Source organism: Phacochoerus africanus, chromosome 1 (assembly GCF_016906955.1).
Source record: "Phacochoerus africanus isolate WHEZ1 chromosome 1, ROS_Pafr_v1, whole genome shotgun sequence".
Taxonomy (NCBI): domain Eukaryota; kingdom Metazoa; phylum Chordata; class Mammalia; order Artiodactyla; family Suidae; genus Phacochoerus; species Phacochoerus africanus.
Window position 1 is genome coordinate 102,039,655 of NC_062544.1, and position 27,511 is coordinate 102,067,165.

General features: G+C 42.8%; 1 long non-coding RNA gene and 1 pseudogene across 1 annotated transcript in view; both read right to left on the reverse strand.

Annotated features, from left to right (window-relative positions):
- LOC125121703 (uncharacterized) overlaps positions 1–27,427 on the reverse strand; it is a 57,147-nt gene extending 29,720 nt beyond the window's left edge. The window contains exon 1 of the long non-coding RNA XR_007133576.1: positions 27,127–27,427. This is a non-coding gene — a long non-coding RNA (uncharacterized LOC125121703). The remainder of the gene's footprint in view (positions 1–27,126) is intronic.
- Positions 13,591–15,217, reverse strand: LOC125121687 (ferritin light chain-like; annotated as a pseudogene).
- Positions 27,428–27,511: the final 84 nt, after the last annotated feature.

Sequence of the window (27,511 nt, forward strand, 5' to 3'; positions counted from 1 at the left end):
TGGAGATTTTCTTGCCCTTTTGGAAATATGAGGTGTCCTGCCACTGTTCAATAGATATTCTGTGAGAATCATTCTGCATGTAGACAAATTTTTTATGTATTTGTGGGAGAAGGTAACCTCCATGTCCTCTTCCTCTGCCATCTGGATCCCTGGACCTGCTCCTAGTCATTTTTAACCTAAGTAAAAGAGGATGCTGAATGGGTGGCAGCAACAGAACAAATATCTCAGGCAGGGACCATGAGCCAGATCTCAGACAGCCAGATATTAAGAGATGATCAGCTCTTAGGTGTCAAGAACAGACAAGAAAGTTGAAAGTAACCAAAGACATATATTTACCAAGTCTGCAGGTATCAGCAGAGTGCTGGGTTAAACAACAAAGCTAGACTCAAAGAGAATCTGTTGTTTAGAATGTGAGGTCAAAACAACAGCATGAGGAGTTCCTGTCATGGCTCAGCAGAAATGAATCGGACTAGTATCCATGAGGATGCAGGTTCAACCCCTGGCCTTGCTCAGTGGATTAAGATCTGGTATTGCCATGAGCTGTGGTGTAGGTCCCAGATGCAGCTCAGATCCCGCATTGCTGTGACTGTGGCATAGGCCAGCAGCTGTAGCTCCAGTTGGACCCATGGCCTGGGAACTTCCATATGCTGTAGGTGTGGCCCTAAAAAGCAAGCAAACAAACAAACAAAAACAGCAGCATGACATTTTCAAGTCATAAAAGTGCTTTTGCTTTTGTTATTACCATGCCATGAGCACTGACAGAAGATGCTAGGACCAATTTTACGTGAAACCCTTGGAGTTTAGGTTATCACAGTCCCAACATGAGACTAGACTGTTAATCCTGAGCTAAGAAGAATGGGGTTTAATGATCCCCTTGAATTCTCCACATCAGATCACACCTGGAGTATGTGGAGCCTAGCCTAGGCCTCATGACTGAGATGGGATCTTAGCAGGAGGCATACTGATCCCTTCCTGGGCATTCATTCACCATACACTCTGTTGGATCCTAACAACTCACAGCTGTACCCTGTTCCTGAGAACTCCATTGCCTAAACAGGAACCACCTCACTCAGGAAGGTCACTCTGAATCCCCCACACCCCCGGACCCCAGGGCTGAGTAACACTGAGTACAAAAAGCTGAATTGCATATCTCAAGGCAGGATAACTTTGTGGTGCCATTTCTGCTTCAGAGCTGCCCTTTGGATCAGCCTGAGGCTCATCTTTCAAAATCTTTTTCTTTTTCTTTCTTTCTTTTTTTTTTAGGGCCACACCTGTGGCATATGGAGGTTCCCAGGTTAGGGCTTTCAAGAAAGCATTACAAGGTTAGGGGTCAAATCAGAGCTGTAGCCACTGGTCTACACCACAGCCACAGCAATGGCAGATCCTTAACCCACTGAGTGAGGTCAGGGATCAAACCTGCAACCTCATGGTTCCTAGTGGGATTTGCTTCTGCTGTGCCACAATGGGAACCCATGAGGCTCATGTTCAGCTGAGACCACATCCCTACTCCACTCTGTCCCCCTGCTCCATCCCACTTCAAGCCCCTACAGGTGCGCCCTGAGGACATTCCCTCAGGAAACGCCTTGTACTAGAATCCCTGTCTCAGACTGTGTTGCTAGGCAACCTGACCTGAGCGAGAAGTACAAGATGATGAGGGCTCTGGAAATCACATCACATAAAGAAAGATGAAGGAGCTGAAATACTTAGTCTAGGGGGAAAAAAATGTGTGGAAATGTTTAAAAACTTAAGACTAAAAAATTAGAATTTGGATCAGTATAAGAAATAACTTTCTAAGAAAGCCTTACAAGGTATAGACTGCTTTGCAAATTAGCACTCTGAATGGCAAATATTCAACCAGGATGCAGAGAGCCATTGTCTGGGACATAGGAGGATACTTTGGGAGAGTGTTTCTACCCAAGGCAACACTCTAGTTGTTATTATTCTAAGTGGCCACAAGATGGCAGCATCAGAGAATTTACCCCAAAGGTGACAAGAGAAAATTCTGACTGTTTCCACAGATTTGATTCAGATCTTCAGACACTGTAGAAGGTGTTGTGTATACCATTATAAGCCCTTGTAGAATTATGACACACAAACCTTCAAAGTCAAAACAGTTTCCCTAAATTATATCTTTTACTATTGGAAAAGATGGGAATCTTGGAGGTAAAAAAAAGGGAAACCCTGATCATTGTTTACACTAAATCAGGGTAAACACACCCCTTACATTCTGACACTGATGAAGCGTGTAAAGAGTCAATGTGAAGAAAGAATGCCCTGTATTTGGGGAGCAGCAAATGCTTCAGCAGGGAAAGGCAGAGGTCAGCCCATGAAAGTGTTATAGGCCCTGGAGTTCCCGTCGTGGCGCAGTGGTTAATGAATCCGACTAGGAACCATGAGGTTGAGGGTTTGGTCCCTGCCCCTGCTCAGTGGGTTAAGGGTCTGGCGTTGCTGTGAGCTGTGGTGTAGGTTGCAGACACGGCTCGGATCCTGTGTTGCTGTGGCTCTGGCGTAGGCCTGTGGCTACAGCTCCGATTGGACCCCTAGCCTGGGAACCTCCATATGCCGCGGGAGCGGCCCAAAGAAATAGCAAAAAGACAAAAAAAAAAAAAAAAGAGTGTTATAAGCCCTGACAATTGCCTTGGACTTTTCCTAAAGTCAGTGGGAAATCACTTAAGGTTTTTAAGCCTAATGATATAATTTGATTTGCTTTTTTGGAACATTTACTGCAGTTGCAATCTTGGAAGAGAGCTAAGTCGGACCCACTTTCTCCTTTCTTGCCCCCCAAAGTTCATAGCAACACTATTCACAATAGTCAAGACATGGAAGCAACCAAAGTGTTCACTGGCAGAGGAGTGGACAAAGAAGATGTGGTACATATATACAATGGAATATTAGTCATAGAAAATAATAAAATATTGTCATTTGCAGCAACATGGATGGACCTAGAGATGATCACACTAAGTGAAGTCAGAGAAAGACAAATATGTGATATCACTTATATATAGACTCCTAAAAAATGATACAAATAAACTTATTTACAAAACAAAAATAGATTCACAGAAAAAGCAAACTTACAGGAAAGGGTGGGGGAGGGAAAAATTAGGAGTTTGGGATTAACAGATACATACTGCTATATATAAAATAGATATAGGAGCTCCTGTTGTGGCTCAGTGGTTAACAAATCCGACTAGGAACCATGAAGTTTCAGGTTCAATCCCTGGCCTTGCTCAGTGGGTTAAGGATGTGGCATTGCCATGAGCTATGGTGTAGGTTGCAGATGAGGCTCGGATCCCACATTGCTGTGGCTGTGGTGTAGGCCGGCAGCTACAGCTCCAATTAGACCCCTAGCCTGGGAACCTCCATATGCTGTGGGAGCAGCCCTAGAAAAGGGAAAAGATAAATAAATAAATAAATAAATAAAGATATAAACAACGAGGACTTACTATATAGCACAGGGAACTATATTCAATATCTATATCCTAAACCGGAAAATTGGAAAAGAATATACATACACATACATACATATATGTATATATGTATTCAGTTATATGTACGTAACTGAATCACTTTGCTGTATACCTAAAACTAACACTGAACTGTATATTAACTACAGTTCAATTTAAAAAACAAAAAACAAAAGTTCCCGTTGTAGCGCAGCAAAAATGAAACCGACTAATATCCATGAGAATGTAGGCTCGATCCCTGGCCCTGCTCAGTAGGTCCGGGATCCGGCATTCCCATGAGCTGTGGTATAGGCTGGCAGCTGTAGCTCCGATTCAACCCCTAGCTTGGGAACTCCCACATGCCGCAGGTAAAGCCCTTAAAAAAAAAAAAAAAAAGTCTTGTGGTGGCTTCTAGGAAAACAGACTCTGGTTTTTCTCCTCTCTGCCTCTTCTGCTGGTTTCTGGCCCTCTCCTTGACTTGTTCATATTAATGGGCCCAGGTGTTTTTGCCCTTGGTCCCTACCATCTACTCCCAGTACAGCAGCTAGAGTTATCTTTTAAAACATGAGTCAGATCATATTATTCCTTCACTTGGGATCCTCCCACAGTTGACTATTTCTCTGAGTAAACGTTCTTACAGCGGCCCTGCAGGCCCTTTGTGATCTGCATCCTGTATCTCTCTGCCGCAGCCACAGTCTTCCTTGCCGTTCCTTGCACACATTCAGAATGCTTCTGCCTCAGGGCCTTTGTGCTGGTTCTTCCATCTGCCTGGACTCCTCTTTGTCCCGAGAGCCCATGGGTCCGTCTCTAACCTTCCAGTCTTTGCTCAAAATCACCTTCTCAGAGAGATCTTCCCTGGCCGCTCCATTTAAAATTACAACACTTCTTCCCATCCTGATGCCTTTTTTTTCTTTCTTTGTTTTTGGTAGCCCTTATTATCTCCGAATAATACTATACTATATATACTTATTTGTTGTTTATGCTCTCTCTTTCCCACTAGAATGTAAATTCCACAGAGAAAAGGATCTTTGTGCCTTGTTTACTGATATAATCCAAACATCTCTTAGGATGATTCTAGACACATCCTGAGGTGTGTCCTAATGGCCCCCCTCTACCTGGAGGGGCCTGTCATGGTCAGGAGCTACTATATTGAGTGAATTCCTTCCCAGAAATCTTCATAGACCCTCTGGGGCCTCCAGGACTTCTACCTCCCAGGCCAGCACTTACTCCATCACTCCATCTTCTTGAAGAGTGATAAATGGAACTGTTTTAATAATACAGTTACATTTTTAGGTCCTGTTTCGCAGGCTCACAGGGTACATCATGGACCATCATGCTCCAGTTCAAATAGCAGGGGCTGTATCTGTATCTAGTTTCCAAGAATCTTATCAGAACAGGAAGTAATCTTAGGTTACTGTCCTAACCCTGCCAAGTACCTGCATCCCTGTCCATCCCATAGCTCTATCTCTCAAACCATTTCCCTTTGAACAAAATGGTACAAATTTATGCCTGCTGGATCTTTTCTTTTATGGTATCTTTTTGACCTTGTCTCAGGTTTATTAGTCTGTAATTTCAGGCTGGGCCCCAGGGGTATTTCTGAAATATAATTGTGTGTTTTGTGTGTGGCTGGGTTGCAGGCATGGTCTGTGGCTTTGAATCTGAAGATTAAAGGGTAATCATAATAACTGATAATTAGCAATTTGGATGAGTAGAATAACATTTTATTGATTAAAATAATGACACTAGTCATCCTTTTTTGACTGCTTGGTTTTTGCCAGCCACTAAATTAAACTGAGGTAGGGAATATTGAAACAGGAAAAAACTGATCACACGAAGTCAGCGATGGGGCCATGATTCAAACCCAGGCAGACTGACTCAAGGGTCCACTCTATTCTTTGCAGACAGTCACTGTCCTCTCATATTCTCTCCTCCTCCATTGCTCTTATTTCTCTTCAGTCTTGGCTCCCAACACTTTGCTGCCTCAGCTCACCTGGTGGATGAGACTTCCTACTGAACCCACTTCCTTGGTGCGTCCCCAATTTCTTTTCTTCTTTTTCTTTTTTCTTTTTATGGCCACAACTGCAGGATATGGAAGTTCCCAGGCTAGGGAACCACAGCCATGGCAACCCTGGATCCGAGCCCCATCTGCGACTTATGCCACAGCTTGCAGCAATGCTGGATCCTTAACCTGACGCACAAGGCCAGGGATCAAACCCACATCCTCACAAACACTGTGTTGGGTTCTTGACCTGCTGAGCCACAAAGGAAACTCCAAAGCATCCCCAGTTTCTAATGCATCCTGCCCAGTCCTCTGCGGACTGGATCTAACTCGTTTGCTCGCTGATTACAGCCCAGCAGTGTGTACAACAACATCACAGGAACCTCTGCTCTAGGGAAAGGCCATACCCTGAAGACAAATAGGAAAAGACTCTCCCATTCTAGCCCTTCCCGCCCCCCATTTCGCACACTTCCTCCCTTGACATTTCCCCTTGAGCCAGGCGGAGCAGCGATCTCTAGAGGCTTCCCTGAGAGCATGCTCCTCACCTGGAATAAGCTATTCTCGTCAGCTCACATCCTATATTTTCCAGGATACCTCTTGTACAAGGCAGAGTTCTCAGGTTGCCAGCAACAGGACTGACCCTAAAGACACCTTATTGGAATGAAAGGGAAAGGTCCCAGAATTTATAGAATCTGACCCAAAATAGGCCCCAGGAAGAGGAAGAGTTAGGGTGCCTGAGGAGTCTAGATAGCAGGAGTTAATGGGCAGTTCCTTCAAGGGAGGACAGATTTTCTCCCCGTCTGTTCCTGTGCTCAAGGTCCAAATTCTTGGAGGAAAGAGTGTGGGTAGCCTGGTTTGGGTCACTTGGTCACACATACTCCTTGGCCACAGCACTTTAATGGACATCCTCTCCCAGACTCTCTACCATGGGTTGGGACAGTTTCCAACAGGTAATCAAGGTGCTCCATCAAAAAGGAGGAGAAGGGGAATGGAGAGCACATTAGACACTAGACCACAGCACACACACCCTGGCCCCTCCCTTCCTTCTGACCTTAGACCAATATTGCTGTCTTCCTCCACAGTGGCCTCTCACCCATTAGCCATGCCTCAGGTGGTTATTTAAATTGTGTGCTGTAGAATCATGGTCATAGCCATCACTGGGCCTTACATTGTGGCTGTCGCTCTCCTGAGGGGGAAATTTCCTCTCTTAATCCTCTTGTTTCTTCCTCAGGAGTATGTTTGCATATAGGGCACTGAGCATAATCTTCTTTAATGGTTTTGAGGTTGTGGTCACAGATTCAAGTGTACACAGAAAGAGGCCAGGCAGAAAATGTCGATGGTGACAGACAGTAGGGAGTGTTGGGGACTGAGGTACACTGGACAGCTGAGCCCTGTGTAGCCAAAATCAGACTTTTGCTTTTTTTTTTTAAGGCTGCACCTGTGGAAGTTCACAGGCTATGGTCGAAGTGGAGCTATAGCTGCTGGTCTATGCCACAGCCATGGCAATACAGGATTTAAACCACATGTGTGACCTAGGCTTCAGCTTACAGCAACACCAGATCCTTAACCCACTGAGCGAGGCCAGGGATTGAACCTACATCTTCATAGACACTATGTTGAGTTCTTAACCCACTGAGCCACTATGGGAACCCCCCATAATCAGACTTTTAAAAAGAACGGTGGGAGTTTTCTTGTGGTTCAGTGGATTAAGGATCCAGTGTTGTCACTGCAGTGGCTTCGGTCACTGCTGTGTTGCAGGTTTGATCCCTGGCACAGGAACTTCCACATGCTTTGAGTACAGCGAAAAAAAAAAAAAAAAAAAGAATGTGTGGACCAAACAAACCTCATGTGAGAGCTTTAAGACCAGAGGACCATCAGTCTACAGAACGAACCAATCACTAGGAACAAGCCAGAAATGATGTGTCAACTTTTCACCCTTCACCCTGCAGCGTGGCTCCCCTCAGACCATGTGACAGTCTGCTTAAGTGAAGGAAGGGGAGAGGAGGAGACCCCCACTGGGAAACAGACTGTAAGTTAATATCTTAAAATATTTTCCAGCTCTTTCCACATTTGGCTAGGGTAGACCCTTGTCTTGGGCTCAACTACATAAAATGGCTATAGAGGCACAATGCCTGGCTCAGACAAAAGCTGCCTTTGACCATTGAGAGAGGAGAGTCAGAAGGATCAATTTTGTGATGAATCAGTGAATGATGCTGAGTGGAACTAATCAGGCTTGCATTGTGTCACCCTTTCATGGCTGAGTGATTTGAAACCTGGCCACTCTCCAGAGATTTCTTCATGGCCTCTGTTTGCTTTCTGAGCATGTGTACAAACACACCACATACATATGCACACATAGGGAGGACAAGAGAATGTGGAAAAGTGCACTTGAGGGATAAGAAGCCTCAGAGAGATGCTAGAGGCATCCTGGACAGGACTAGAAACAAAGAGAAATGCAAGACGATGACGACCAGTGGAAGGAATTTAGCTCCATCTGCCTCTTGGGAGTCAAGGAGGTCTCAGGGAAACAGAGCCCCGGGTAACAAATTAACTCCTCAGCAATGCAAATTCCTGGAGGATTAAAGGATAGGGAGCATTCCTAGCAGCACTTCTAGTGACTGAAGCCATGGGAATAGGAAGGGTAATCAATTAATTTTCCTCTCGGGATTCTCACTGACATTGTTCCTCAAAGCATTGGGTGGATCTCCAAAGCCATGTTAAGTCAGGCCTGGATTCCCCATCCAATTAGTTAAGGTTATGTTGGTTTCAGGGAAGAGAAATGGACTTTGGCTGACTTGAACAAAAAAGGGGATTACTGGAAAGCCCCTGGAGCTTTTATGAAATCAGAGGGAGGCTGAACCCCATCTCAGGGAGGGAAGACACTGAGCTCCAGCACTTGGTGGTTGTGACATTGATGTGACTGTTTGAGTGTGTCTGGGCTTTCGGCTCTTTAAGGAAAATGGGTCTTAAGGGCCCTGTGACTTACCTCAGGTTCCGTAGAAGCAGAGGGATACTGGTGCAAATGATTCACTGGGGAAGTGCTCAGGAGAAACTTAATAGGCAGGGACATAGGATGGAGCAGGATATAGAGCTGCAAGTCTAGCCTCAGCCTGATCCCACTGTGGAATCTAAAGAATGCAGGGTACTACAGCTATCCCACCTGACACAAGGGAGCCTACCTTTTGGACCCCCATATCCATCAGTTATGGACAGTGGCTTGCCTTGTGGGGGGGGTGGGCATAATTTCTCAAGCATTCTAGGAAAAGGCTATTCAAGAGCAGGGGCAGCTGTGAGCTGTTAGCAGCCAGCACTCACAGCAGCTGGTGGAGGTACACTGCCCAGGCAAGGGGGTCTGGGCAGAGCCCCTAGTGAACCCACGGTGCCTGGCATGAGTGAGGTGTCCACCCAAGGGCAATCAATCACTTGAGAGAGAGAAGAGGTGGAACTTTGAGATCTTGGCATGCAGGGGCTGCTTCCAGAGGAAAGCAAACAGAAGGGTGAAGGACAGCTCTGCCAAAGGGTGTCCATTTAAATCATTTCCACTGAGAGTGCCCTTCTGGCCAGTAATTTTTTACAATATTATTTTTCATATTTTTTCCATGATGGTTTATCATAGGATATTGAATATTGTTGCTTGTGCTATACAGTAGGACTTCATTGTTTATCTATTCAATATATAATAGTTTACATCTGCTAATCCCAAATTCCCAATTTAGTCCTCATCCCCTACCCCATGGCAACCACAGGTCTATTCTCTATATTTTTTGTGAGTCTGTTTCTGTTTCATAGATAAGTTCGTGTCCTTTTTTTTTTTTTTTTCTTTTTTGGCTGCCCTGGGCCAGGGATCAGATCCAAGTTGCAGTTTTGACCTAAGCTACAGCTGCAGCAATGTTGGATCTTTAACCCACCGTGCCAGGCAGGGGATTGAACCTGTGTCCCAGCGTTCCCAAGACACCACTGATCCTGTTGCACCACAGCAGGAACTCCATCTGTGTCCTATTTTAGATTCCACATATAAGTGATAAATGGCATTTGTCTTTCTCTTTCTGACGGATTTTGCTTAGTATGAGAATCTCTAGGTCCATGCATGTGGCAGCAAATAGATCCTTTTTTATCTGGCTGGTAAATGATATTACTTACCTAACCTCTCTGTGTGTGTGTTTGAATTTGTGACCCCAGATCTAAACCCCTTAATGAAGATTTAGGTGTCTAGGTATTACCCAGAGGTGGACTCTATAGGTCATTAGGTATGAATGTGTTCTGCTTTAGTAGACATTGCCAAAGAGCTCCCCAGAATTTTTTTTTTTCCTTTTTATTAGCGAGGTTACCCACTCCTTTTCAGGTCTCAAACTTTGTGTGTGTGTGTGTCTGTCTGTCTGCCTGTGTATATACTCTTTTACTTCTTTTTACAGTTGCACCTGCAGTATATGGAAGTTCCCAGGCTAGGGGTCAAAATGGAGCTGCAGCTGAGGCCATAGCAACAGCAAATCTGAGTCATATGTGTGACATATGCCACAGCTTGCAACATCACCATATCCTTGACCCACTAAGTGAGGCCAGGGATCAAACTCACATCCTCACAGAGGCAACGTCCAGTATTTAACCCACTGAGCCACAACAGGAACTCCTGGTTATATATTTGATACTGCTTTTAATAACATATGAAAGTTGTAGTTGCCCCACATCCTTACCTGCACTTGATATTGTCTTTTTCGTTTTAGCTTTTCTAGTAGTCATATAGTGTTCTCTCATAGTGGTTTTATTTATTTTTTTAAATTTTATTTTATTTTTTGTCTTTTTTTTTAGGGCCCCACACATGGCATATGGAGGTTCCCAGACTAGGGGTCGAATCGGAGCTATAGCTGCCAGCCTACACCGCAGTCATAGCCATGCCAGATCCAAGCTGTGTCTGTGACCGATACCACAGCTCATGGCAATACCGGATCCTTAACCCACTGAGCGAGGCCAAGGATCAAACCTGGGTCCTCATGGATGCTAGTCAGATTCTTTTCTGTGGAGCCACGATGGGAATTCCTCTCATAGCGGTTTTAATTTGTGTCTCTCTGATGACTAATGAAGTCAAGCACTGTTTCATATGTCTGTTTCTTATTGACTTATGGGGGCTCTTTATATATTATGTCTATGAGTCCCTTGTCAGATTTGCATCTAACAAATCATATACAGCACCTGGTTATTTACAGTCATAATGATGCCTTATAGTTGAGTAGCATTTGATAGTTCCCAAAAATTATATTTCCATATACTATCTCTTAAGATCCTCACAACAACCCTGGAGGTAGAGAGACAAGGTATTATTATCCTAATTTAAAGAAGGGCAACCTGCCCAGGATTACACAAGAGACAAAGGAGTGGGAGGAGTGCCTTGGTCACACCACCAAATCATGGTCAGAGTTGTTTCCTTGTAATAGAATGATACAATCATGCAGTTCAGGAACTGGGCAATGAGTAAACCCTGCTTTACAAGCTGACAAACACACAGTATCTCACCGTAGGGCTAACTCTTGTTAGTCAATGCAGGCCCCACATCAATAGGTCAGTTGGGGAACCCAGACCTCCCCTTCTCTCCTCCTGGCTCCACCCCCCTCCCTGATACCTAGGAATCACCATGATTATGACCAGGGCTGATTACTCTGGAAGGTGCCACCCTAGTGCTGTAGTTCCTGGGAGCCTGGTGTCATGGCTGCCTATGAAACATTCCAAAGTTACACCCTTGGAAAGCAATGCTCTCATCAACTTCCACTGCTGCCCACAGGATTTGAGCACAGTGTCCTTATACCTTAAACATATACCCCTGTCTGAGATAATTACACCTCCGACTCAGACCCCAGCCCCAGGTGTCAGGGAGAGTCAGCTCCCGCACCTTTGCTTGCCTAGGGATACACAGGCCTCCTGAAAGAAATAATTTCGAGTGAGCTTCCTGCCCTCACGGTGGCAGCTATTGATGTATTTCCCCTTGGTGGTTCCACAAAAAACAAAGGGAAGTGCTCCTTTCCCCAGGGTTACACACTTAGATGAGTGCACCTGCAGTAGCTGGCTCAGGAACCCCAATGCTATGGTTCTTTGGACTCATTCACTCAGTTTCTTTCCCAGGGAACAAGTCAGATGCAGGAATAAACTGTCCTAAAGCCTTTACACATGTATGTATGCAGGTACTGATTTAAATGTTAACTTCTCATTATGGCAAATTCATCACACACACCTTAAATAGAGAACTGGGGTTATACCCTGTCTCCCACCTCAACACATCCCTCAGCTTTAACATTTATCAACCTTTGCTTAATCTTGTTTCATCGGTCTTGCCACTTCCACCTTTCCCTCTGGAATATTCCCTCTGGAGCATTTTCACAGTAGTCCTGGAGACCACAGAATTTCATCCTTAAACTATTCATTATATGTCTGTAATAGACAAAAGACTGTTTTCAAAAACACAATCACTGTATGCTCGTGACATAATATCATTATGACAGTGACAAAATTATTAGCCTTTAAATTAATAATTCCTACATCTATATCCAGTCTTTGGTCAAATTTCCCCCATCATCTCAAAAATGTCTATTTATAATTGATTGGTCAAATCAGGATCCACATACTATATTTCGTTGTTGGGTGTCTAAAAATCTCTTTTAGAAGTTCCCATTGTGGCACAGTGGAAATAAATCCAACTAGGAAGCATGAGGTTGCGGGTTAGATCCCTGGCCTCGCTCAGGGTGTTAAGGATCTGGCGTTGCCATGAGCTGTGGTGTAGGTTGCAGACATGGCTCGGATCTGATGTGGCTGTGGCCAGCAGCTGTAGCTCTGACTCGATCCCTAGCCTGGGAACCTCCATATGCTATGGGTGTGGCCCTAAAAAGCAAAAAACAAACAAGCAAACAAACACACACTCTTTTAATGTATTAAACTATTAATTTGTTGAGGAAATCCAGTCATTTGCCCTGGGAACTTTCCACATTCTGGGGTTAGCTGATTGCATCTTCTTGGTGGTATTTAACACTTTCCTTTCTTGTTCATTCTCCCTTCTCCTCATAAACTGATAGTTATGTTTATAGGCTGATTGAACTCAAACTGAAAATATTTTGGGGAGTGGCAAAAATACCTCATAGTGTTTTTCAGCTGCACCACCTTAGCACGTGTGTGATATATAGTTGTTTAACTCTTGGTGATGTTAAAATTGATCAGTGGGTCCAAGTGTCATTGGCCTGATCCATCCATTATAACTCTATCCATCAATTTTTTAATTAATGATCTTAGGGGCCATTGATGATTACTATTTAAATTTGATATTTCTTTGAGTTTCCAAAATGATTTTTTAAAATCATTCCTTTGACATTTATTAGTTGGAATTTTTATTTTATTTTATTTTATTTTTTTTCTTTATTTTTGTTTTGCTTTTTAGGGCTGCAGTCACAGCATATGGAGGTTCCCAGTCTAGGGGTCTAATCAGAGCCACAGCTGCCAGCCACAGCCACAGCAACACCAGATCTTAGCTGTGTCTGGGACTTATACCACAGTTCACAGCAACAAGGGGTCCTTAACCCACTGAGCAAGGCCAGGGATTGAACCTGAAACCTCATGGATCCTAGTTGGACTTGTTTCTACTGAACCCCAATGGGAACTCCTAGTTGGAAATATTTTACACAAAAAAGTCTTTCTTAACAACTCTTTGGCTACCTGAAAATAAAATTTGTACAAGAAAGGCAGAATGAATGTTTTATTCTCCAATTGCCACTAATGTGTAATTTAGCAACTTCCTAGAGCAACTTCTAAGTTAATTGTAAGTTCTTTCTTTTCTTAGTATCACTATAACTTGTGGATGTTAACATCACTGATGTAATAAATGATTTAGAATATGTTCTGTAGGCAATGGTGAACCAGCAAAGGCCATCCTCAACGTTCAAACATAAAGCACATCTGCAAATGTATCTAGAAATCAAACAATAAATTTACTCATTTTAGGAGGAATCCTTTCCCACAAAGCTAAAAAGGAAGAGCAAAAACTCTAAACACAGCTAAATTTTTAGCTTGAATAAGGAAAACTTCCAGGATTCTGTACTTGTTCTCTGATTCTCTTCTTTCCTTTACTCACTTTGCTGGCCTTCGTCTCATGAATGAATGTCTGGTTGAGGCTAGAGATGCAGTGCTTTGGGCACACCTAAGGATTTCATCTTATGTAAATTACATTTATAAAATCTACATTTCCTGTAACTAGTATTTGCACTTTCATTTTTATAAAATAAGAGCAAGTAAATTCTCGAAATATAGAATACTGCTCTAATAAGTTAAAACTACTGTGTAGATGATGGAGATGAGGCTCATGAAGCACTGACCAGCAGTGTGAGAGTCCAACAGGATTGTCAGTGGATGTACCAAGGCCAGAATTGAATCTGCAAAAGGAGGGTTGGGTGTTTTGATAGGGAATACATGAAATTGTTTGTTTGTTTGTTTGCTTGTTGAAAAAACTTTGTTTCCATTTGGTCCAAGGCTGGGGAGAGGGCTCCAGGGTGGTTAAAAAGTGCCTACTGGCTGCAGGAAGGGGCTTTAGGCAGAAGCCCTGACACCAGAGGCCTGACACCTCAAAGGCCGCTGGGCTCCAGAGGCTCCTAGTCCTGCTTGAGGGTGAGCCTTTCCAAGAGATACTCATCCAGCTCAGCCTGGGGACCAGCCATCCTGCAGAGGTTGGTCAAGTGGTCTCCGATCTTCGCCTGCCCCTCTAGGACGTGGCTCTCCAGGAGGTCACAGAGGTGGGGGGTCTGCTCAGGCAGAACCCTGGGCATGTGGATCCAAAAGGGCATGGTTCGGGTTCCTTCCAGGACCATGGCAGCCAAACCCCATAGCATCCTGGGTTTTACCCTACACATCCTGAGATGGCTTCTTTCTGGAAGAGGATGGAGCTGCCTTGCTGGTTTTGCATTTTTAAGAGGTGCTTGGTGCCCTTGCTCTTCTCCTTGGCCAATTCTCCATTAAAAAAAAAAAAAAGTGGTCCACACCCTCTAGAGCTACATTGTTGCGGTTGAAATAGCTCAGAGAGACAGGTGTGGGAGGTCCCCTGATGGAGGTTGACCAGGCGGCTGAGGGTGGCCTCCACCTGGCAAGAATAATTCTGACACATCTGGAAGCCCAGAGTTGATCTATAATAATGAGTTAAGCTCCGAAAATGATGTCAGCTGGTCACAGAGGCCGAGGATAGCTGAGTGACTAACTCTGAAAGTTTCGATTGGAAAAAAGTTTGGAGGGTGGTCAGAGGCTGGAGGAAGGGGTCTACCTGGGTCTGTTCCATTGAAACACTGTTGAAGCAAGGGACACCTGTGGGACTGCCGAGCGCACTGCCCGATGGGGAATGCATGAAACTGTTCTCGGCTGTGACATGCTGGTTTTGCTGTCACCTTATCCTTCTATCTCTACTAGAAGGTTAGTTAGTTAGTTAGTTCCAGGAAGACAGGAGCCATGCATGTATTGTTCATTTACTCGCAAGCATCCAGGACCTGTTTGTTTGTTTGTTTTTAAAGAAAGAACAAGTGATGTATGCCAAGCAAGAGAAAAATCTACAGTGGCTTTCATCAGCGAGAATTATAATTAGCTCCATTTTTTAGGTGTATCTGTTGCACATTTTGATTCTGGTGTATTGGTATTATAAACCACTTTTTCTTTAAAAATTAATTTATCTGAGACAGATGTAATACTTTTCATTTAGGAGTATTTTGAAAATCAAACACATTAAATCAAACTATCGATTATTCTATTCCTTAAGGTTAACATTTGGGTGTTTCTTCCTGTAATTCTCTATGTACATTATGAACGGTATTGGAATTATCTAGGACATATTGTTTAGTAACCCCTTTTAAAAGTTTAAATACCATGGGAGTTCCCATTGTGGCTCATCAGGTTACTAACCCAACTAGTATCCACGAGGATGCAAATGTGATCCCTGGCCTTGCCCAGTGGGCTAAGTATCTGGTGTTGTGGTGAGCTGTGGTGCAGTTTGAAGATGCAGCTAAGATCTGGCATTGCTGTGGCTGTGGTGTAGGCCAGCAGCTGCAGCTCTGATTCGACCTGTAGCCTGGGAACTTCCATATGCCACAAGTACAGCCCTAAAAGGAAAAAAAAAAAATAAATACATGGTTAATTATTCTCCTGTGTCACCTTCTCCCACAGCAGAAATTCTTTTGTTTGTTCTTTTAATTTTTTATTATAGTCAGTTTACAATGTTTTGCCAATTTCTGCTGTACAGTAAAGTAACTAAGCCATACATATATTTACATTCTTTTTTAAACATTCTTTCCATCATAGTCTATCCCAGGAGATTCGACACAGTTTCCCTTGCTATACAGTAGGACCTTATTGTCCATCCATTCTAAATGTAATAGTTTGCATCTACTAACCCCAAACTCCCTCCCCATTCCACTCCCTCCTCCCTCTCCCTTGGCAACCACAAGTTTGTTCTCCATGTCTGTGAGTCTTTCTGTTTTGTAGATAGGTTCATATGTGCCACATTTTAGATTGCACATGTAAGTGATACCATATGGTATCTGTCTTTCTCCTTTGAACTTACTTCAATTAGTATGAGAATCTCTAGTTGCATTCTAAAAATTTTAAGAGTAACAGGACCCAAATCCAATTTCCAAACATGAAATTCTGATGAACAGGACCACAGAGCAGTAATTCTGATCTGAATTGTGCTTATTAATAAAAGCAGGCTATTCCATGGCACACACAGGTTCAAGATGGGAGATTAAGTTCAACAGCCATTCATTTAGATTTGGTTTGATTTTATGCCAGTCTTATGACTGACTTAAAACAGGTCCTAGGACAGAGAATTTTTTGTTTGGTCGAGGGAAGCAGCAAAATAGAGGAGCCACCCCAAATTCCAGATGAACAGATAGAGTCAACATTCTCTTTACACCAAAGTTACCCATTTACTGCAGCAAAATTTGAACCAAAATGTTTAAAATGCTACCTAAGTTAGGTCAAACATCCTCTGTGGAAAGTAACCTGTTAGTATAGAAAGGAATGGAAATGGTAAAGCTGAAAAGAAGCTGAAAACAAAAGACCTATCAATAGATACATTTTGCTTCCAAGACTCTACACTGCATACATGTCCTTATTCATCATCCTCAGAAGATGAATTGAAGCTGATTCATTGTCACTTGCTTCTGCAGTAGTTTCCCAGGCATCTTAGCTAGGAGACACCCTGGCCCCAGGGTATTGAGGGCAAATAAATATTTCAAGCCGACTGACAATAGGAAAGAATTGTAGGACAAGAAACTACCTGCAATCCCTAGGTGGGAGTATCCTGGAAAGTGACGTGCTGAAATACCGACCCTTCCAGCTGGTTAACTCTGAGATTCAAGCATTTGCTTTAGTGATATGCACTCATCAAGGGAATATATAACAGCTTAAGGATTCAAGGATTTCACCTGCAGAATTGGAAGAGATTCAAAGTGAGTGCCAGGCATTACTGACTTTAAAAAGCTTAAGGAAAGAACAATGCTTAGGCCTTTTGAGTCTTTAGGTGTAGTATATATGTGTTGTTTTTTGACCATTGGTATTCATTTCCTATTTTGGTGACAGTGACCCATTTTTTTTTTTCTTCTGGGGAACCACTCCTACAGGTGAACCAGAGGTGAAGCATCTGACTCATATTTGGCCAGTGACAGCAAAGAATGTTCCTAGTTCAGTAATGCATTAAGGGATGGGCAGGTAACCGTGTTGGTTCAGTTAATGAATCCAGGACTATTGGGAAGGATCTCTTTCTTGCTGGACTGGGACTGGATTGGATGTACACTTGAGGATGTACACCGTATTGCTATCACATGAAGTCTGAGTATAAAGCTGATAAGAAGAAGAGCTGAGCCTTCTCCACCCCCCCCCCGCCCCCGCAAAAGGCTCTCTCTTTTATTTGTCTGACCTGAAGTAGGCATGAAAGGCAATGAACTGAAAATTCTAACTCGACCCTTATTTTTGTAGGATGACTACAAGTGTCTAAATTAAGTATTTATAAGGAAGTTGATGCTTTATGATAACAGCAACAAGGTCTACATTTGAATAATTTATTATATGAGCATTGTAAAAGTTCTTCTATGGCACTGTAGAGTAAATAAAATAAATCTTTTCTCAAGAAATGTATAATCTACTTAGACAAGACCATCATTAAAAAACAAAACCTTTTAGGAGTTCTTGCTATGGCACAACAAGATCAGTGCTGTCTCTGCAGCACTGGGATGTAAGTTCAATCCCCAGCCCAGCACAGTGGGTTAAGGATCAGGCATTGGTATAGCTGCGGCATAGGTCACAACTGTGGCTCAGACCTGATTGCTGGCCCAGGAACTCCACATGCTGTGGGGTGGCCAAAAACAAACAACCAGAAAGAAAAACCCTTTAGACTGCAAGTGAATTGCGGACAGTAACGCATGTAAATATTCTGAATGGCAATATAAAGTACAAACAAAACTAGAACAAAGCATGAGAAAGAAGCTTTAGACTAAACTCCAAGTATTTCCATTTAATTCACAAGGCATTGATCTTTGTATCCTAGTCTTATTATTTTTTTTTTTTGGTCTTTTTAGGGCCGCACCTGAGGCATATGGTGGTTCCCAGGGTAGGGGTCTAATTGGAGCTGTAGCCTCCAGCCTTCGCCACAGCCACAACAACTCAAGATCCAAGCCAAGTCTGCAACCAATACCAAAGATCACAGCAACACTGGAGACTTAACCCACTGAGCAAGGCCAGGGATTGAACCTGCGTCCTCATGGATGCTAGTCAGATTTGTTTCCACTGAGTCACAACAGGAACTCCTGTATCGTAGTATTTAAGTGGATTCCTAGAATTGTATTTCCTACCTGGATGCTTCCTGTGAATTACTGACTTGTATAGTCAATTGCCTATTTGATATATCCACTTATCAAATTCAAAAGACATCACAAATTTATCTTGTCCAAAAAGCCTTCTGCTCCAAACTTGTTTGTAGAGACTGCCTTCCACATTTCAGTAGACGGCAACCCCATCCTTCCAGTTGCTCAGATCTAAAACTTTAAGCAGTATCTCTTTTCTTATACCTGTAAGAAAATCTTACTGGCTCTATGTTCAAAATTTATTTGGAATTTAACAACTTCTTACCACCTCCACTACTATCTAAATTATTACAATACTGGTCTTCCTTATCTTACCCTTCTACCTCCTAAAATCTATTTACAAACCAGCAGCTGAAGCAGTCTTCTCATTTTATTGGGAAAAATCTAAAACACATAGAAAAATTGAAAGATTTTACAGTGATCCGTCTGTATACTCACTACCTAGAATCTACCATTTCTAAGATAACAAATCTTATAGCTCCTCTGCTCAAAATGCCTCAATGCCTTGCCTCATTCAAAGAAGAAAAGCCAGGAGTTCCTGTTGTGGCTCAGCAGAAATGAATCCGACTAGTAACTGTGAGGTTGCAGATTCGATCCTTGGCCTCACTCAGTGGGTTAAGGTTCTGGCATTGCCGTGAACTATGGTGTAGGTCATAGATGCAGCTCAGATCCTGCTGTGGCATAGGCAGGCAGGTATAGCTCTGATTTGACCCCTAGCCTGGGAGCCTCCATATGAGAGAGAGAAGAAAAGCCAATTTCTTACCATGGTCTCCAAGACCCACCATGCTCTGGTCCCTACAACCATCCTTCGCTCTCGTCCATTACTTTTCAGTCATACTGGCCTCCTAATGAGGCCACCAAATGCAGTGAGTATTCTTGCTTTAGGACTTTTGTACCTGCTTTCTCTTCACTTGGGATTCTCTTCACCTTCCACCACAAATTTGCATGGCTTGCCTCTTTCTTTGGATCACCTTATCAGAGGTTTTCTCTAACTCTTCCAAATATTAAATTGAATAATATAACTCTAATGTCATCCTACCAGGCTGTAAACCATAAACTCAATATCATTCTGAGGTTTTAAAAATATATATAAAAGATCAGTAATTTCACATGGTTCAAGCTAATGAACCACCATTTTATTCTTACCTGATTTCCAATATGCATAATAGCACTTCTCACCATCTTATGTACTGTTTGTATATTGTCTGTAAGATCTCAAAGGGGGAGTTCTCTTGTGGCACAGCGGGTTAAGGATCCAGCATTATCACTGCTGTGGCTTGGGTCATTGTTGCGGCTCAGGTTCCATCCCTGGCTTGGGACCTTCCACATGCCATGGGCATGGCCAAACCCCCCTCCCCGCAAAAAACAAAAACAACTCCTCAAAGAGAAAGAGTCCATGTTTTGTCCACTGCTGTGTATTCAGTGTAAAACTAGTACTTTGCCCATGGTTGGCACTCATTTATTTAGAAAATGAATTCTTTTGGAGTTTCCATTGTGGTGCAGTGGTTAACGAATCTGACTAGGAACCATTAGGTTGCAGGTTCTATCCCTGGCCTTGCTCAGTGGGTTAAGGATCCGGTGTTGCCGTGAGCTGTGGTGTAGGTTGCAGACGTGGCTCAGATCCCGCATTGCTGTGGCTCTGGTGTAGGCAGGTAGCTACAGCTCCAATTCAACCCCTAGCCTGGGAACCTCCATATGCCGCAGGAGCGGCCCTAGAAAAGTCAAAAAGCCAAAAAAATAAAAATAAAAAGAAAGAAAAGAAAATGAGTTCTTTTTTCTTTTTTGGATTTACCTGAGTTATGCAGAAGTTCCTGGGCTGGGGATCCTGGTGCCAGATCCTTAACTGCTGAGCCACCAGGGAATTCCTAAAGATTGATTTCTTTACACTTATGTCAGAGTGAGCCTTTAAAAGCAGAGTCTGGGGTGTTCCTGCTGTGGCACAGCGGGTTACAAACCTGACTAGTATCCATGAGGTTGCAGGATCAATCCCTGGCCTCACACAGTGGGTTAAGGATCTGGTATTACCATAAGCTGTGGCGTAGGTTGAAGACACAGCTTGGATCCCACATTACTGTGGCTGTGCTGTAGGCTGGCAGCTGCAGCTTCGATTCAACTCCTAGCCTGGGAACTTCATGTGTCGAAGGTGCAGCCCTAAAATACAAAAACAAAACAAAAAAAAAAAACAACAAAAAAAATAGAATCTGATCATGTCACTCCTACTACAAACCCTTCAATTCATTTGTATTGCTTTCAAAAGATAAGAATTCTTACTAATAGGGATCCTGCTGTGGTGCAGTGAGTTAAAGATTGGTCATCGTCACTACAGTAGTTCAGGTTTCTGCTGTGGTGCAGACTTGATCCCTGGCCTAGGAACTTCCGCATGCTGAGAGTATGGCAAAAAAAAAAAAAAAAAAAAAAAAAGAGAGAGAGAGAGAGAGAAAGATAAAAAAAAAAGAAAAACAAAAAACAAAGAATTCTTACCAAATCTATAAGGCCCTTCAAGGTGGGCCAGTAGTTCTCTAGACTCATCTCATCTATCTCCCTCATTTCTTTTTTTTTTTTTTTTTTTCTGTCTTTTTAGGGCTGCACCCATGGCATAGGGAAGTTCCCAGGCTAGGGGTCAAATCAGAGTGGGAGCCACTGGCCTACACTACAGCCACAGCCACGCCAGATCCAAGCCTCATCTTTGACCTATGCCACAGCTTTTGGCAATGCTGGATCCTTAACCCACTGACACCAGGGATTGAAACTGCATCCTCATGGATACTAGACAGGTTCTTAACCCACTGAGCCACAATAGGAATTCCCTCCCTCATTTCTTTTTAGTTTCTGAGATTCTGCTTGTACCATCATAAGGTCCTCTGTTCTTCCTTGCTCTTCCTTCATTTCTGTACTGCATTCACTCTAAGGTAGTTTTATTTTTTTATTTATTTTTATTTACAGTGATGTGTTAATTTCTGCTGTACAGCAAAGTGATTCATACACACACACACACACACACACAAAACCTTTTAAAGATATTATTTCCCACTCTGGTTTAACAGGACAGTTAATACAGTTTCCTGTGCTACACAGTAAGACCTAATTGTTTATCCATTATATATATAGTAGTTTTGGTCTGCTAACTCCAAGCTCCCAATTGTTCCCTCTCCCTCTCCCCTCCCTCTTGGGAACCACAAGTCTGTTCTCTATGTCTGTGAGTCTTTTCCTGTTTTGTAGATAGGTTCATTTGTATCATATTTTAGATTCCGCATATAACTGATATCATATGATATTTGTCTTTTTCTGATTTACTTAGTATGAGAATCTCTAGTTGCATTCATGTTGCTGCAAATGTCATTATTTCACTGTTTTTATGGCCAAGTAGTATTCCATTGCGTATATGTACCACATTTTCTTTATCCATTCATCTGTCCAGGGACATTTAGGTTGTTTCCATGTCTTGGCTATTATGAATAATGCTGCTATTAACATAGTGGTGCATGCATCTTTTTGAATTATAGTTTATCTGGATATATGCCCAGGAGTGGGATTGCTGGATCATAGGGTAGTTCTATTTTTATTTTTTTTATTTATTTTTATTTTTTTTTTGTCTTTTTGCTATTTCTTTGGGCTGCTCCCACAGCATATGGAGGTTCCCAGGCTAGGGGTCGAATAGACGCTGTAGCCACTGGCCTATGCCAGAGCCACAGCAACACGGGATCCGAGTCACGTCTGCAACCTACACTACAGCTCACAGCAACACCAGATTGTTAACCCACTGAGCAAGGGCAGGGACCGAACCCGCAACCTAATGGTTCCTAGTCGGATTCGTTAACCACTGAGCCACGACGGGAACTCCGGGTAGTTCTATTTTTAGCTGTTTGAAGAAACTTCATACTATTTTCCATAGAGGCTGCACCAGCTTACCTCCCACCAGCAGTGTGGGAGGGTTCTCTTTTTCTCCATACTCTTTGAGGCAGTTTTAAATCTCGGCTCAGAGCATCTCTTACAAGGAGAAGTCATTTTTAACACCTCACATTAGATTGAGTTCCACTTTAACACCTTCACACACCACATACCTACTCTTAGTAATACCTATTGGGATTATAAAAAATCTGTATGATCATTTATCTCCCTTACCAGATAGTTTGATGACAGAAAGAAACACAGCTTTCTTTTTACTTCCCATTTTAATCCCTAACATTTAAGAAGGATCTGGCACATAGTAAGAGCACAATGCTCATTTAAAAAAACAGACCCTGTTGTATTCCTATGTTGCTAGTGCCTAACTGAGGGCCTGGTATACAGTAGATGATTAAGTTTGCTGAATGAATTGTAATATGAATGATGTTTTATTACTCATTTATAGTGAGTATACAATGCAGAAGAGCCATTACTTGATTATTTGTGATTAGGAATTTATATATAAATTTTATTTTATAAAATAAATACAAATTATAAACAAACTATATAAATATAAATGACACCTACATAAAATTCCAAATTCTCCCCTCTCATCAATTTTCCTCACCACTGAGATGAAGAAAGTTAGTTATACTTCTCTTTCCTTCATTTGCTCTCTGTGGAGTAAAGGGTGAGCTGCTCTGGCTGGAAGAATCCACATGGAGCCTGAATTAGCCATAAGTGAGATCTGGCTTCTGAACCAATAGACCATGGTATTCTCATTTGAATAGCTAAGATGAATAGAAACTTTTTTTTCCAATTCAATGAGGAGCTTTGCACTCTTTTTAAGGGCTGCACCCACAGCACATGGAAATTCCCAGGCTAGGGGTTGAATCAGAGCTGCAGCTGCTGGCCTACATCACAGCCACAGCAATGCGGGATCACAGCAATGTAGTCTGTGATCTCCATGACACAGCTCACGGCAACGGCAACACCGGATCCCTGAGCCACTAAGCGAGGCCAGGGTCGACCCTGCTCGCCCTAATGAATACTAGTCAGATTCATTTCCGCTGTGCCTCAACAGGAACGGAACGCCCTTCATTCTTTTTTAATAGCAATCTCTTTGAGGACATTTCAGTGGTCAGAAGATGTATGAAAACACACACATATACAGGTTGTATAAATTTACAGGTTTATTAGGGCAGGATGGCATGGAATAGTATGAGCCAAAAAAGCAAAAATATTGCAAATGAATCACTTTTAAGTGTGTTGACCCATAGAAGTTTTTAGTAAATCTATTATTCCATACAAGCACCCTGGCAAGCTTACTGATCTTGCCATGTGCTGATTTAGAAAGGGAGAAGAGCCAGATATAATAGAAATGAATTGTTGAAAAATGGTAATTTTTTAATATAACGAAACATAAAAGGAAACTAAAAATTGAAAGATAGCAAGATGTCAATTTCTTAAAATGTATTTTAGGTATGTAAGATGCTACCAATGGGGTAAACTGGGTAAAGAGTACATAGGACCTTTCTGTAATATTTTTTAACTTCCTGTGAGTCTATAACTATCACCCCCCCAAAAAAAATAAAAAAAAATAGTAAATCAAGGTGAAAAAGAATCTTTGAAAAGAACTTAAAGCAAATATACATAGAGATTATTGTTTTGCTAGGTTTCTATAGTCTTGTTAAGGAGTTAACCAGAATTTTTTTTTTTTTTTTTTTTGCTTTTTAGGGCCACACCTGAGGCACATGGAAGTTCCCAGGTTAGAGGTCAAATCAGAGCTACAACTGCCAGCCTACGCCACAGCCACAGCAATGCAGGATCTGAGCCATGTCTGCAACCCTATACCACAGCTTCCGGCAACGCCAGATTCTTAACCCACTGAACAAGGCCAGGGATTGAACCTGCAACCTCATGGTTCCTAGTCAGATTCATTCCACTGCACCACAACGGGAACTCCTAGCATCCTATTTTTAATGTGTGAACTAACATTTTCCAGAGATGTGTGTAGAGTGAAACATAGTATTGTGTTCGCAAAAGTCAATTTTGTAAAAAACCACAAAAATGAGTACTTGCTCTTGAGGAAGGAAAATTTTTATTTCTTGACATCATCAAAGAAAAATGTGAGGGATCTGGTATGAAAAGAACAAAAATGTACAGATCCTACCACCTCATTCCTCAAAACTGTATAAACACTTTCAAAATTTTCCTTCGTCTATTAATCTGTCCCTAGAACAGCCAGCCCACACAGACCTGGGGGCATTCAAGTGTCAGAATATTCCATAAGTATCTGGGAACACATATTTTTGGCAAAAAGAAATCATTTAACATGCAGGGAAAGACTGCTTGTGAAATAGTTCAGAGTGATACATTCAGTCAGGATCCCCTTGCAATGACAAAATGAGAGCATCATTCTTATAACATTCTTGGGAACATTCAAAAGACATATGACATCATGAACTCTTAAAACAAGAGAATTTTTTTTTAATTGAAGTATAGTTGATTTACAATGCTGTGTTAAATTCTTCTGTACAGCGAAGTGATTCAGATATATATATATATATATGTATGTATACATTCTTTTTAAAATATTCTTTTCCATTATGGTTTACCATAAGATATTGAATATAGTTCCCTGTGCTATACAGTAGAACCTTATTCTTTATCCCTTCTATACATAAGAGCTTATATCTGCTAACCCTACACTCCCACTCCATCCTTCCCCCAGAATTGTTTTTTTTGGGTGCCAAATGGATGGCAAGTATCCTATAGTGAGAGATGTAAAAACAGAGAAGTTCCAGGAGTTCCCCTATGGCTCAGTGGGTTAAGGATCAGTGTTGCCACTGCAATGGCCCTGGTTACAGCTGTGGCACATGTTTGATCCCTGGCCTGGGAACTTCTGCACGCTGAGAGTGGGGCCAACAAAACACAACAAAATGAAACACAGAAGTCCTAAAACTGCCTCTTACCACTCTACCTTCAAAAAAATTTATATCTCTATCTATGTATCTTTCTTTTTATGGCCATACCTGCAACATGTGGAGGGAGGTTCCCAAGCTAGGGGTCAAATCTGAGCTGCAGCTGCCAGGCTACATACGCCGTAGCCACAGCCACACCAGATGTGACCTACATGGCTGCTTGGTTACATCCGAGGCCAGAGATAGAACCTGCATCCTCATGGACACGGTGTAGGGTTCTTAACCCACTGAGCCACAACAGCAACTCCATATTTTCATAATAAAATGATAAAAGTGACATAGGGTACTTCATTTACATTTCCCTCTTAGATATTAAAGTACAGCAACATGGCTTAAAGTAAAAGGGGAATTAGAGCCAGAGAGACTAGAGTTCAAATTCTCTTTCAGACACTAGTTTTGTTACCTTAAGTGAGTCATAATTTCTCTGAATCTCAAAGTCTTTGTTACTAAAATGGGTATAATAATCGCCATGGCTCAAGCTTGGTCCTGTTACTAAAAGGGATAATATACTGAAGTGCTTAGTAAGATGCTGTGCAAATAGTAGGTACTCAATAAGTGTGACCTTTCTTGCAGTTTTCCCAGAAGACATAGCAAAACATTTCCTTCTCTTTTAGTTTGGGATAAGCCAAAACAGCGGCTAAGGAGTAAATTTTTAAAAAGCAAGTGAATCTACACCTAATATAATCTAAACAAACTTTCCATTAAGTATGCACTTATGTAACTGAAATTTAATAAACATTATTGGATGCAGTGGCATTATTCAGAAACCTGAATAGGTCCTCTTCTGCAAGTTTGCCTTTTATTTTATCTTTGACTGATTTAGCAAAATATATCATTAATCCCTTTATTCAGATTATAACATAGCATGATCCCTTGAGAAGATTAAGGCTCTCTTGATGTCAGATAAAAACCGTTGTTTATTTTCTTTTTTTCTTTTTAGGGCCACATCTGACACATATGGAGGTTCCCAGGCTAGAGGTGGAATCAGAGCTGTAGCTGCTGGCCTACGCCACAGCAACGCAGAAAGGCCAGATCTGAACTGTTGACCGAGACCTACACCACAGCTCATGGCAACCCAGGATCCTTAACCCAATGAGCGAGGCCAGGGATCGAACCTGTATCCTCATGAATGCTAGTCAGATTCGTTTCTGCTGAGCTAAGACGGGAACTGCCCCAAACCGTAGTTTCAATGTTTGCTCGTGTGTCTAAGAAAAATAGTGACATGGAAAGAGAAACAGTGAGAAATTAAAGACTGCTTTTCAAGGCTGATGGTATGGTAATTTTCTTGTGATGAAGACACCTGTTGATGCCTCACTACCTAGAGACCTTAAGTACCATAATTCATGCCTTGAACCTTGAAGTTCCATACTCTAGTTCTCAAGGACTCTAAAGGGTGACCAAGCCTTCTGAAATCGCCAAAGGAGGCAACAGAGAAACAGCCCTTAGAAGGCATTAGAGCCAGGTTCTTAGCATTGAACTGTGGGCTTATTCAGGGGGTTCTAGAACCCACAGTCCCTGGATGTCAAGTTGTGGTATTTTATGCCATTTCTCCAGGCGGCTTCTCAACTACCACTTCCCTCTAGATGTCTTCTCTAGACGTCCTACCCTGCCAAAGAGGTCTCGCCCACGTAATCGCTCGTCACTTTCGTGATTTCTTGCGGAGCCTTACCATAATCTGTCATTACCTTGTGTGTTTCAATGTCTACCCCACTAGAAGATGACCTCCCCAAAGAGCAGGACGCTGGACTTTCTACAGTGCCTTGAACCTGGTGGATCTCAAGAGATACTTCAGGAATGAATGACAGATCTGTGTCCATCAGGTATTTAACGGACTTTACATTCTTTCCCCCTTGTCCCCAGCATTCTTCTCTGGAAATCATTTCACAATCATTCGTTTTGGAAATGAAGCTTTCAGCATTTCAACCACACCCACCCACCTTCGTTCCTACCTTTGGAACTGTCACCCTGGCAGTTAGAGGTGACCAGGGCGGGTGCAGCCTTGAATTCACATTTCCAGCCCGGGTACTGGGGGCGGAGGGGCTGGGCAGGCCCCGCTAGCCCAGACAAGCCACCTCGAGGCCGCCGGGGCCTCGGGGCCTTCGCCCCACCGGCGGTCGCGCCTCTTGCCACTAATCCAGCGCGATCCCGGAGACTCCCAGAGGCAAGCGACTCTTCCCTTGGGTTGCGCGCAGCTGGCCGCGGGAATCAATCCTGTCTCGCAGCGCGCGCCGCCGCGGCCACAACTGCTTCCGGGTGAGCGGGTCGACGACCCTTTGGCCCCGCCCCTCCTCCGCCTCCGCCGCCCGCCGCTCGGGCTGCGGCTCCTCCCGGGGG